This window comes from Syngnathus floridae, unplaced genomic scaffold (genome assembly GCF_059516105.1).
Source record: "Syngnathus floridae isolate MCC-2025c unplaced genomic scaffold, RoL_Sflo_1.0 HiC_scaffold_42, whole genome shotgun sequence".
Taxonomy (NCBI): domain Eukaryota; kingdom Metazoa; phylum Chordata; class Actinopteri; order Syngnathiformes; family Syngnathidae; genus Syngnathus; species Syngnathus floridae.
Window position 1 is genome coordinate 54,182 of NW_028284071.1, and position 9,828 is coordinate 64,009.

At 51.4% G+C, this 9,828-nt stretch overlaps 1 pseudogene across 1 annotated transcript; it reads left to right on the plus strand.

Moving 5' to 3' along the window:
• Positions 1-1,204: 1,204 nt before the first annotated feature.
• LOC148378460 (janus kinase and microtubule-interacting protein 3-like) lies at positions 1,205-9,557 on the plus strand (annotated as a pseudogene). Its single transcript, XR_015855851.1, has 20 exons — positions 1,205-1,330; positions 3,653-3,889; positions 4,160-4,258; positions 4,517-4,710; positions 4,835-4,948; positions 5,180-5,506; positions 6,261-6,296; positions 6,381-6,436; positions 6,566-6,693; positions 6,822-6,949; positions 7,042-7,125; positions 7,335-7,397; positions 7,484-7,582; positions 7,672-7,768; positions 7,850-7,905; positions 8,026-8,091; positions 8,153-8,221; positions 8,298-8,375; positions 8,432-8,665; positions 8,745-9,557. The product of XR_015855851.1 is annotated as a janus kinase and microtubule-interacting protein 3-like (transcript).
• The last annotated feature ends 271 nt before the right edge of the window (positions 9,558-9,828 follow it).

Genomic DNA, 9,828 nt, shown 5'->3' on the forward strand with positions numbered 1-9,828 from the left:
AATCCGTGGGCGTGGCTTGCAACAGGAAGTAGGAAAGCGGCAATTCTGGCAAACAAGACACAGCGGTTAGTAACACGATGACTAACAAGGCAAATATTTTTGTTTTCAGCTTGCAACTTGACCGTCTAGAGCGTACAAGGTAATTACAACTGTTTTTTTTTAGCCCTGAAAAGCGAGGGAGTGTGGCGTTTGGGAGGAATGTCGAACTCGGCGTCTGCTTCCAGCCACAGACGCCAAATTTCGACGATTATTTCGACTGGTCAACGGTTGTAAATTATTGCGTTGACTAAAAACTTTATTTAACTCTACTCTTAACTTTGCCGTTTCAGATATGCGGGTATTACACCGCGGAAATGACGTCAATAGGCTGAACTCTCGCCAAAATTCAAATCTGTGGGCGCAATGGCCTTGAGCGAGACACCGGATACAAACACGACGATTATCAACAGAAATATCTTTATTTTCTGCTTGCAAGTGGACCGTCTAGAGCGTACACGGTAAGTACAACTCATTGTGTTTAAAAAGATTTACGTTTGTGTAGTTTGCGTTGCGTTGTATCTGTGAATGTTGGTTGAGGCTAAATGTTAATGTTTAATTTCATTCCTTTAGGTTCCACGGTGTTTGTTGGCTGTATGTTTTCCACTGCAAGAAGAGGCTCGTATCATTGACCAGCAGGAGCTACAATGGTGAGTACCCCTTTCGTCTTCCATTTATGTTAAACACTTCCTATTTCATGTCTAACAGTACTCGATTTAACAAATAACCATAAATAAATACAGTGTGGGCAGTCACGTTAACATATGTGATTATCCTGCCTAATATGTTTATCACAAATATGTCACTAATCACTAATATGTTTATTTGTTTATCACAACACCTTTGGACCTTCAGCAATCGATTATTTCCCTTCATCTACATAGAGACAGAACGATGGTGTCTTAAACATCTCATTCATTTCACCAAATAACTTCACGCAGGTGGATAACGGCCGCCTCGGTCACGCTATGTTGCGTGATGCAGTTTTGAAGAACCAAATGCATTTATTCAATGAATAAGTCAAGCTAGTTCTGTGTTTATGATGTTGTAAGTTACGGTACCGATTGAAGTTGAGTTCGAAGCCAGTGGAAAACAGCGCTGCGTTTGTGCTCTCCAGGTACAAATGTTGTGATCTCTGACTGACGACCGGGCGAGACTCGAGTAAGAGATGTCCAAACGAGCTCCGGCAGGGCGGGCCAAGGCGGAGCGAACGGACGCCCTTCAGGCCGCCAATGACGAGCTGAGAACCAAACTGATGGACGTCCAGTTAGAACTTCAGCAGGAGAAGAACAAGGTGAAAACCTCAACAGACAGACACTGCCTGCCTCCCTGCCTGCCTCCCTGCCTGCCTCCCTCCCTCCCTCCCAGTTTTCCCGATGTAGATTAGACATGCGTGTGCCATGACTGTGTCAGCCTACATCAACAAATGCACCGAGGACGTCAGCACCACTAAGAATATCATCACCCGGGGCAACCAACGACCCTGGATGACTGAGGAGGTACGTCAAACGCTACGAGCGCGGAACTCTGCCTTCAAGTCTGGCGACAAGGAGACACTGAGGACAGCGAGAGCCAACTTGAACCGTGCCATCAGGATAGCGAAGCGAGACCGCAGTCGAAAATTTCAGGATCGTTTCCACGACGTCAAAAACATCAGGAGTATGTGGCAAGGCATACGGGCGATTACAGACTACAACTCACTCTCCCCCCCCCCGGTGGGTGTAGTTGATGCTGACTTTCTAAATGGTCTAAATAACTTCTTTGGGAGGTTCGAGGCACTAAACGGCACTCCAGCAGTTAAAACTGTCCCCCATCAGGAAGAGGAGGTACTCTGCCTTGACTCCGCCGATGTGTTGAAGACCCTGAGGAGAGTCAACCCCTGTAAGGCCCCTGGCCCCGACAACATTCCTGGGCGTGTGTTCAGGGAATGTGCAAGTCATCTGGCTGGGGTCATCACAGACATTTTTAACACCTCGCTGGGCCAAGCCACAGTGCCGGCGTGCTTTAAGACTGCCTCCATCATTCCGGTGCCGAAGAAACCTCAAATCACCTCATTTAATGATTACCGGCCTGTTGCACTGACTCCGGTTATGATGAAGTGCTTCGAAAGGCTGCTTAAAGGTCACATCGTTTCCAGACTCCCCCTATTATTTGACCCGTTCCAGTTTGCCGACCGGCAAAACCGCTCCACTCAGGACGCCATCTCCTCCGTTCTTCACCTGAGCCTGGCTCACCTGGAGGAGAAGAACACCCATGTGCGGAGGCTGTTCCTGGACTTCAGCTCAGCGTTTAACACCATCATCCCACAGCATCTGGTAGGAAAATTGGAACACCTGGGCTTCAACACCCCCCTTCGCAACTGGCTGCTAGACTTCCTCAGCAACAGACCTCAGTCAGTCCGGGTCGGACAGAACACCTCTGATGTCATCACCCTCAGCACAGGCTCCCTTCAGGGCTGCGTCCTGAGCCCCCTGCTGTTCACCCTGATGACACACGACTGCGTCCTCAGGTTCACCACCAATCACATCGTGAAGTCAGCAGACGACACAACGGTGGTGGGGCTCATCAGAGACAACAACGACCTGGACTACAGAGAGGAGGTGGAGCAGCTGGTGGGCTGGTGCAGAGAAAACAGCCTGATCCTGAATGAGAAGATGAAGGAGATCATCGTCGACTTCAGGAGAAAACAGCCTCACCACGCTCCACTGATCATCAACAGCTCAGCTGTGGAGGTGGTCAGCACCACCAAATTCCTGGGGGTCCACATCACAGAAGACCTCACCTGGACTATGAACACTACGGCACTGGTCAAGAGGGCACAGAAGCGCTTGTACTTACAGCGGAGGATGAGGAGAGCCCACCTCCCCCCACCCATCATGAGGACGTTCTACAGGAGCACCATAGAGAGCATTCTGACAAGCTGTCTCTCTGTGTGGTGTGGAGGCTGCACCGCCTCCGATTGGAAGAACGTGAGGAGAGTGGTGAGGACAGCAGAGAGGATCATAGGGGCTCCTCTTCCCTCCATTCAGGACATTTCATCTCAGCGCTGCATGTCCCGTGCCCGTAACATCATCAATGACCCATCACACCCCCACCATGGACTGTTCTCCCTGCTGCCCTCTGGGAAGAGGTTTGCAGCATCCGCTGCAGGTCCACCAGGTTCTGCAACAGCTTTTTCCCTGCTGTCATCAGACTGTTGAACACTAGCTCTAAACTGAACTCTGCATCACACATTCACAGAACTGTACTTTATGACACTACGGACCTCTATCTTGCACTATCTCGCACTACCAACTTTACTGAACTTGTATAAACCCTTTAAATAGAAGTTTAATACATGGTTTAGCATTCCTCTGCACACTCTTGAATACTGTTTTGCCTACTTGCACTATTGCATAATTATCACTGCTGCACTTTATACTTATTTTTAATATATATATATATATATATATAGTATATGTATATATATATTTTTTCATAGGATATGTTACTTCTATTCAACTGCAATATCACTACTTTGTTGTAAGACGTATGCAACGGAATTTCGTTTTGTATGCACCATGTGCAGACAAGATGACAATAAAGTTTGTCTAAGTCTAAGTCTAAGTCATGTCAGGTCAGCTGTCTGGAGAGAGAGAGAAGTCAGGACCTGCGGGCGGAGCACCACCGTGCCACCGCCGCCATGACGGAACTCAAAAGCAAACTCCATGAGGAGAAGCAGAAAGAGTTAGCCATTACCAGGGAGACATTACTGCGGCAGCATGAAATGGAGCTGATGAGAGTGATCAAAATCAAAGATGGAGAGATCCAGCGACTGAATGCCTTGGTCCTCAGCCTGAGGGACGGCTCCATGGACAAGGTGATCCGCTCTATCCGTGTCTGACTATCCGCACGCCACGTCGGGCTTCGATGCGGCCGCTACCGTATTGTGTAGCTTGTCCCCAGTAAGCGTCGCGGCGCTCCGTTGCGGTCTCAACGGCCCGGTGTGGCGCAATGTCTGCTCAGGTGAGGAGGGGGGGCGCTTTGCTGGCGGAGGTGGAGGAGACGCGGCGGTGTCGGGAGACCGAGCGGTGTCGCCTCCACCAGGAGCGCGGAAGAAGCCCTGGCAGCGGCCCAGCAGGCCTGGCAGTCCCGAGCGGCCGAGCTCCGATCGGCTCATCACCAGCATCGGGAGGAGCTGAGCCGAACCAAGAGAGACTGCGAGAGGGAGATCCGCCGACTGGTAGGACTGATCAGATGCGCGGTGCGTGGCTATGTTCCCAATTTCGTTGTATACCTGCAGTGCAATGACACCTAAGGCATTCTATTCTATTCTATTTCACAAGAAGAAAATGTCCGGTTGCTCGCTTCGCTTTTGTCACAGCAAAGGTGTTCTAGTCGATTCAAGAAAAAAATTGGCCGGTTGCTCTCTTTGTTTTTGTCACAATTCTGGCAAATGAGTTTGCCCGCCTGCCTGAGCGCTCCCCGTTTGTACATCCAGACGGATGAGATCAAGCTGAAAGACAGAGCGGTTAGTGTTTTGGATGAAGCCCTGGGGCCGGCCACGTCCACCGCCTTCAGCTGCAGACTCAGGCTGCCGAGCAGCAGATCGCTGCCCTGAGGGATTCCCAAAGGGCGGGCCTAAACTACCCTGGAAGTGGGGTCAACGCCGCTACTAGCAATCCTCTTCATTGCGTAAGCCACCTCATCACACACTTGCAGTACGCATGACTTAGTTCGTTGCTGGAGGAAGGTAGCACAAAAACAGTTTTGAACTTTGAACGAGTGCTTGTGTGTGTGTGTTGCGGGGCGTTTTCAGTCTCAGGAGGATCGGGACACGCGACGGTTTCATCTGAAAATCGCTGAGCTCAGCGCAGTCATCAGGAAACTGGAGGATCGAAACGCCCTGCTTTCTGAAGAGCGCAATGAACTGGTAATTTATTGACGGCACGCTTGAAGGTTTGCGCTACGTTTGATGCGCGCCATCCAGCGAGGCACCCATTGCGCTTGCTTATTAGTTGAGCGGCGCGTCGAGTCGGTTGCCTGGTAGATGTCTTTTATTGGGAGCCAAAGCCACGATTCCGTTCAAACCGATGCAAAAGGAATGGATACGTTCTGGCCCGCGTGTTGTGCGTCTTTCACATCCCGCACTTCATGCTTGCAGCTAAAGCGACTGAGAGAAACAGAAAGCCAGTTTCTGCCACTCCTGTACAAAAACAAACGCCTGAGCAGGAAGAATGAAGAACTCTCGCTGGTGCTGTGTCGCCTTGAAAACAAAGTGCGCTTTGTCACCCAGGAGAACGAGGAGATGGCAAGCTTGGTAAGTCGACGCGGACAACGGCGGCGTGCCAACAGAGTCCACTGCATTTGTGTTCCACAGAGAAGGCCTAGTTCGCTCAATGACCTGGACCGCGGTTGCGGCCAGCAGGACGGTGAAATGGAGTTCCTTCAAGTTGTGGAGCAGCGGCACATCATCGACGACTTGTCCAAGGTCTTCAGGCAGGCGACTCGGTGCACGTACGGCAGCGCCGCGCTCGCTCGCTGTCGCCAGGAAACCTTTTCCGTCCAAAGCTTGGCCGGCGGCCGCCATCCAAAAAATTGGCCCCTTAAATTCCGACCTTTCAAGCAGGAGCATTGTGCGCACGCGTTTGAACACGCTTTAGACTTGTTTTGCCGTTTTCAGCAGCTCAAAGCTCCCGTTTTGTCAGCGCCTTTGCCACTCGCTGTGCGCTGAAAACGACGGACTTGCCCGGCTGCTCAGCCCGTCAACCATGAGCCGCGAGCGCGACGTCATTGTCCGTAGGCAGCTAGTGGCAAAATGCACCCTGTTAGAGTTGCGCTCGCTCCAACTTATTTTGCAAGAACCACACGGGAGACAAGTAAGTTCTTTTGGACACCTGCAGGTGGAGAGTCCATCCGTTGTACGAATGAAGTCTGACTCTCGGCTCCTGCACGAGCATTTTAATTAAGAGAAACAGGGTGGGTGTAAGAGTGGATTGAATAGAGGAAGCCCTTGACCTCTAGTCAAAACATAGCAAGGGGTGTTTTACGACTTTGTGTAGGAAGGGATAAGCGATAGGGATAAATAAGGGATAAATAATATTATTTATTACAGGTCGCAGTCAAAGTCAAAGCAACACAATGATACGATAAAGATAATCTGGAAAACCCTGACACACCCTGTAGTTGTCACTTTTGGAAAAGACGAGCGTCCCTCCAATCATCGCCGGTGACGTGTTTTTCAGGCTCTGGAGACAGGAGCTCATGTCAGAAATGTCATTGTGAGTCGCGTTTGTTTCTGCGCCGGAGCCGTTCGTTCCCTTTGCATCCAAAGAATCTCAAAGGCGGATTATTTGTGTCGACAGGAGAGAGATTTGCTGCTACGATACCGACGTCGAGAATCTCTGAGGAGGAACAAAGCGTGAGGTCCTGCAAGGTGAGTCTGTTTGTTTGCGGCTGCTTGGTGTTGCGCAAGATGAAATGGCCTTTTTCTCGCTATCGTTCCTCTCGTCGATTCATCGTGAGGTGTCGCTTCAGTTTGTTCAGAGAGATGTTTGCTTCCGCGCCCGCAGGTCATCGAAACATTTTACGGCTACGACAAAGACGTGTTGGTGGACTCGGACGGATCGTCCTTGTCTTTTCACACCGACAGAACCCCCGACACGGAACCCGAAGAGGTAGCCCGCCATTTCTGCCAGCGTATTGGCACCAAACATTCCTCTTCAGCCTGGAATCGGACTTGTCTTTGCGTCGCGGGTGCTTTGTCGCCGGTCTGACTGATTCTGGTACTAGTGCTGTGTTGCATTGGTGTGTGCATGAAGAGGCGGAGCTTCGCTACCGCCAGCTGACGCAAGAATATCAAGCGCTGCAACGAGCCTACGCTCTGCTAGCCCAGACCAGCGAAGGGGACTACGACGCCGAGAAGGAGATCAAGGTGGCGCCCCTTCCCGCAACCCCCGGCCGGGTCGCAGCCTCCCCGTTCTCACCCAGCCTCGGGTGTTCTCTGGCTCCTCCTCCTCCTTTCAGACCAGAGAAAAGCTGATGGTAGAAATGGGTCACTATCAAAGCAGAGTAGCAGATCTGGAGTCAGCGCTGAAGCAACAAGGACAGGTAAGCTCATCAATGAGCACACCTTTTTCTCAGACAAAATAGCTACATTCTTCAGTCACTCATTCGTCTGGCATTACTGGACCAACCCCCCCCCGAATGTGGCTGGGAAAATGCGGAGAAAAGCAAATGTCATTTTCCAGTCAACCAAAGAATTTGTGGATGAAAATGACACAACATTCCAAAGCTGTCCACGCGTTTGTCTCTTCTAGAATGTCAAGTGGGTGGAGGAGAAGCAGCTGCTGCGTCAGAGCAATCAGCAGTTGGCCGAAAAGGTGACGGAAAGAAAGGCGCTGGGCGGAGTCGCTTGGCGTCACACCCGTCGGGAAGCCCCGCAGATGAGGTCTGACTGTCTTTTCAGGTCAGGCGGATGGAGGCGGAAGAAGCGCGTCTGAAAGAGCACATCCAGGATATCCGAGACCAAAACGAACTGCTTGAGTTCCGCATCCTGGAGCTGGAGGTGGGAAGACTCGCACAAGCGTGTTGAGGCCAGAGATGTGACGGACGGACGGACGGACGGACGGACGGATGCATGCCTCTGCCTTTCAGGAGAGGGAGTGGCGCTCCCCCGTCTTGAAGTTTCTGCAAGTCCGTTTCCCAGACGGCCTCAGCCCTTTGCAGATCTACTGCGAGGCCGAGGGCGTGAGCGTACGTAAGGCGTCCCTCGCAACCCTAACCTTAACCCGAGGTCCCAGAACACCTTACATTGCTCCTTGCGCCTTTCCCCCGGACATCGTCATCAGTGATCTGATGAAGAAGCTGGACATCCTGGGCTATAACGCCGTAAGTGTATGTCGAACTCCTTACGTTCGCACTCCACGAGACTCGGCGGCTCAAATGTGACTTTTGGAAGGCTTTGCGCTGAAAGAAGCTTGTTGACGCTGTGCCTTTGGGCTCTTGCAGAATCTCACCAACGAGGAGCAGGTGGTCGTGATTCACGCCAGGACCCTTCTCACCCTAGCCGAGAAGGTAACGCGCACGTCCACGCACGCTCTCGCATTCTGCTTATGTGACAGCAGCCTTTCCTCAGTGGTTAGAATACATCAAAGTGACCAAGTCAGCACTTCAACAGAAGATGTTGGACATTGAAAGTGAGAAGGTAGACAGACACGCGACATCAGCCAAGGGGAACTCCGGCAATGTGCCCCAACAATTCTGACCTTGAGCTGTGCTAGGATATGTTCTGCAAGCAGAAGGGCTACCTGGATGAAGAGTGTGACTTCATGAAGTGTTCCATGGACCAGGCTCATAAGGTAAGCCGCCCTCAAATCTCCCGCCGGACCACTGATGGACGAGGATTGCGGCCCAGAGGATCCTGGAGCTGGAGGCCATGTTGTACGAGGCGCTACCGCAGCGGGACTGCCCCGCCACGGACGGCGAAAAAGCCAGCCACGCTGGCGTGAATGACGTGCTGGCGGCGGATCAGAGAGAAGAGCTTAGGAGCGCCGTGGACCAATGGAAGCGAGCCCTGATGTGCGAGTTGAGGGAGCGCGACGCTTGCATCCTCCAAGAGAGAATGGATCTGCTGCACAGCACGCAACAGGTAAGGGCCCAAAGCCAGCCCGGCACTTACTTGCACGCTTACTGGCTTTTGAATGCCACTTTCCATTTGTCCGTCCTAGAGGAACAAAGAGCTGAAAGAATTCATCGAAGCTCAGAAGAGACAAATCAAACAATTGGAGGAGAAGTTTCTGTTTCTCTTTCTATTCTTCTCCTTGGCCTTCATTCTGTGGCCCTAACACCAGCTGGTGAGTGAGCTCCAGCGGCACCGCACTCGACACCTCCGATACACTGCCAGCCGGTCTCAGACGTTGGCAGACGCTCCGATGCCAACGTATACCCCCCGCCACGGTGACAGAGGCACCGCGTCACACCGGCGCTCATCCAATCAGAAGGCAGGAAAAGCAAATTCACATGCAGGGCACTTTTGAACCAGAAGAGAGCGCCACAAAAAACGGTTGTTGCCCCAAACGCGCACTAAAAAGGGTCAGAATAACAAGAGTCCCACTGGCCAGCCGGGGCCACCCGTCCAGCTGTTTCTTCAGGGGGGAAAAAAATTGGAGTCACCGGTGAGTACATTTTGCATTTAGCTCTGCTTTTCTGCTTCTGTCTTCAAGTGTGTGGCATCCTGCGATCAAAGATTCAGCCAACCCCAAAGCGGTTGACCTCAACGTCCCACCACCATGCCTACCAGAGCAGGTGACGTGATGCTTTGGACATCCTTCCGTCTCAGATGCCCAAAAGTACTCTTTGCCACATCTGCGGCAATACGGTGTCTTTTCAAAGGTGCAAATAAATCCAGCGTGGGCGGAACACGCACGTCTTCGGTTTTTCCCGCTTTGTTTGTGTGACAGCTGTTGTGAAAATTTTATACAAATCAAGTTGTATAGTACAGGTTTGGCCAAGCCGCAACTCCCGAACCGCATGCGGCTCTTTTATGTTCATATCAACATTTGTGTGTGTGTGTGTGTGGGGGGGGGGGGGTTGTGCGTGTTGGCTTCACTTGAGTTCAATTTGGTATTTTGGTCAAAAGCGCATGTGGTGAAATTCCACAAAGTAGGATGGGCAAACACATTTCTTTAAACTATGAGTGTCAATTGGGCTCTCGAAATGGCAGGGAAAAGATGCACAGCAAAACGAAAATACGTAGATGAACGCAGGACGTTTTAATCAGAGTGGGAAAGTTTCTATTTTTTGTTGAACGTG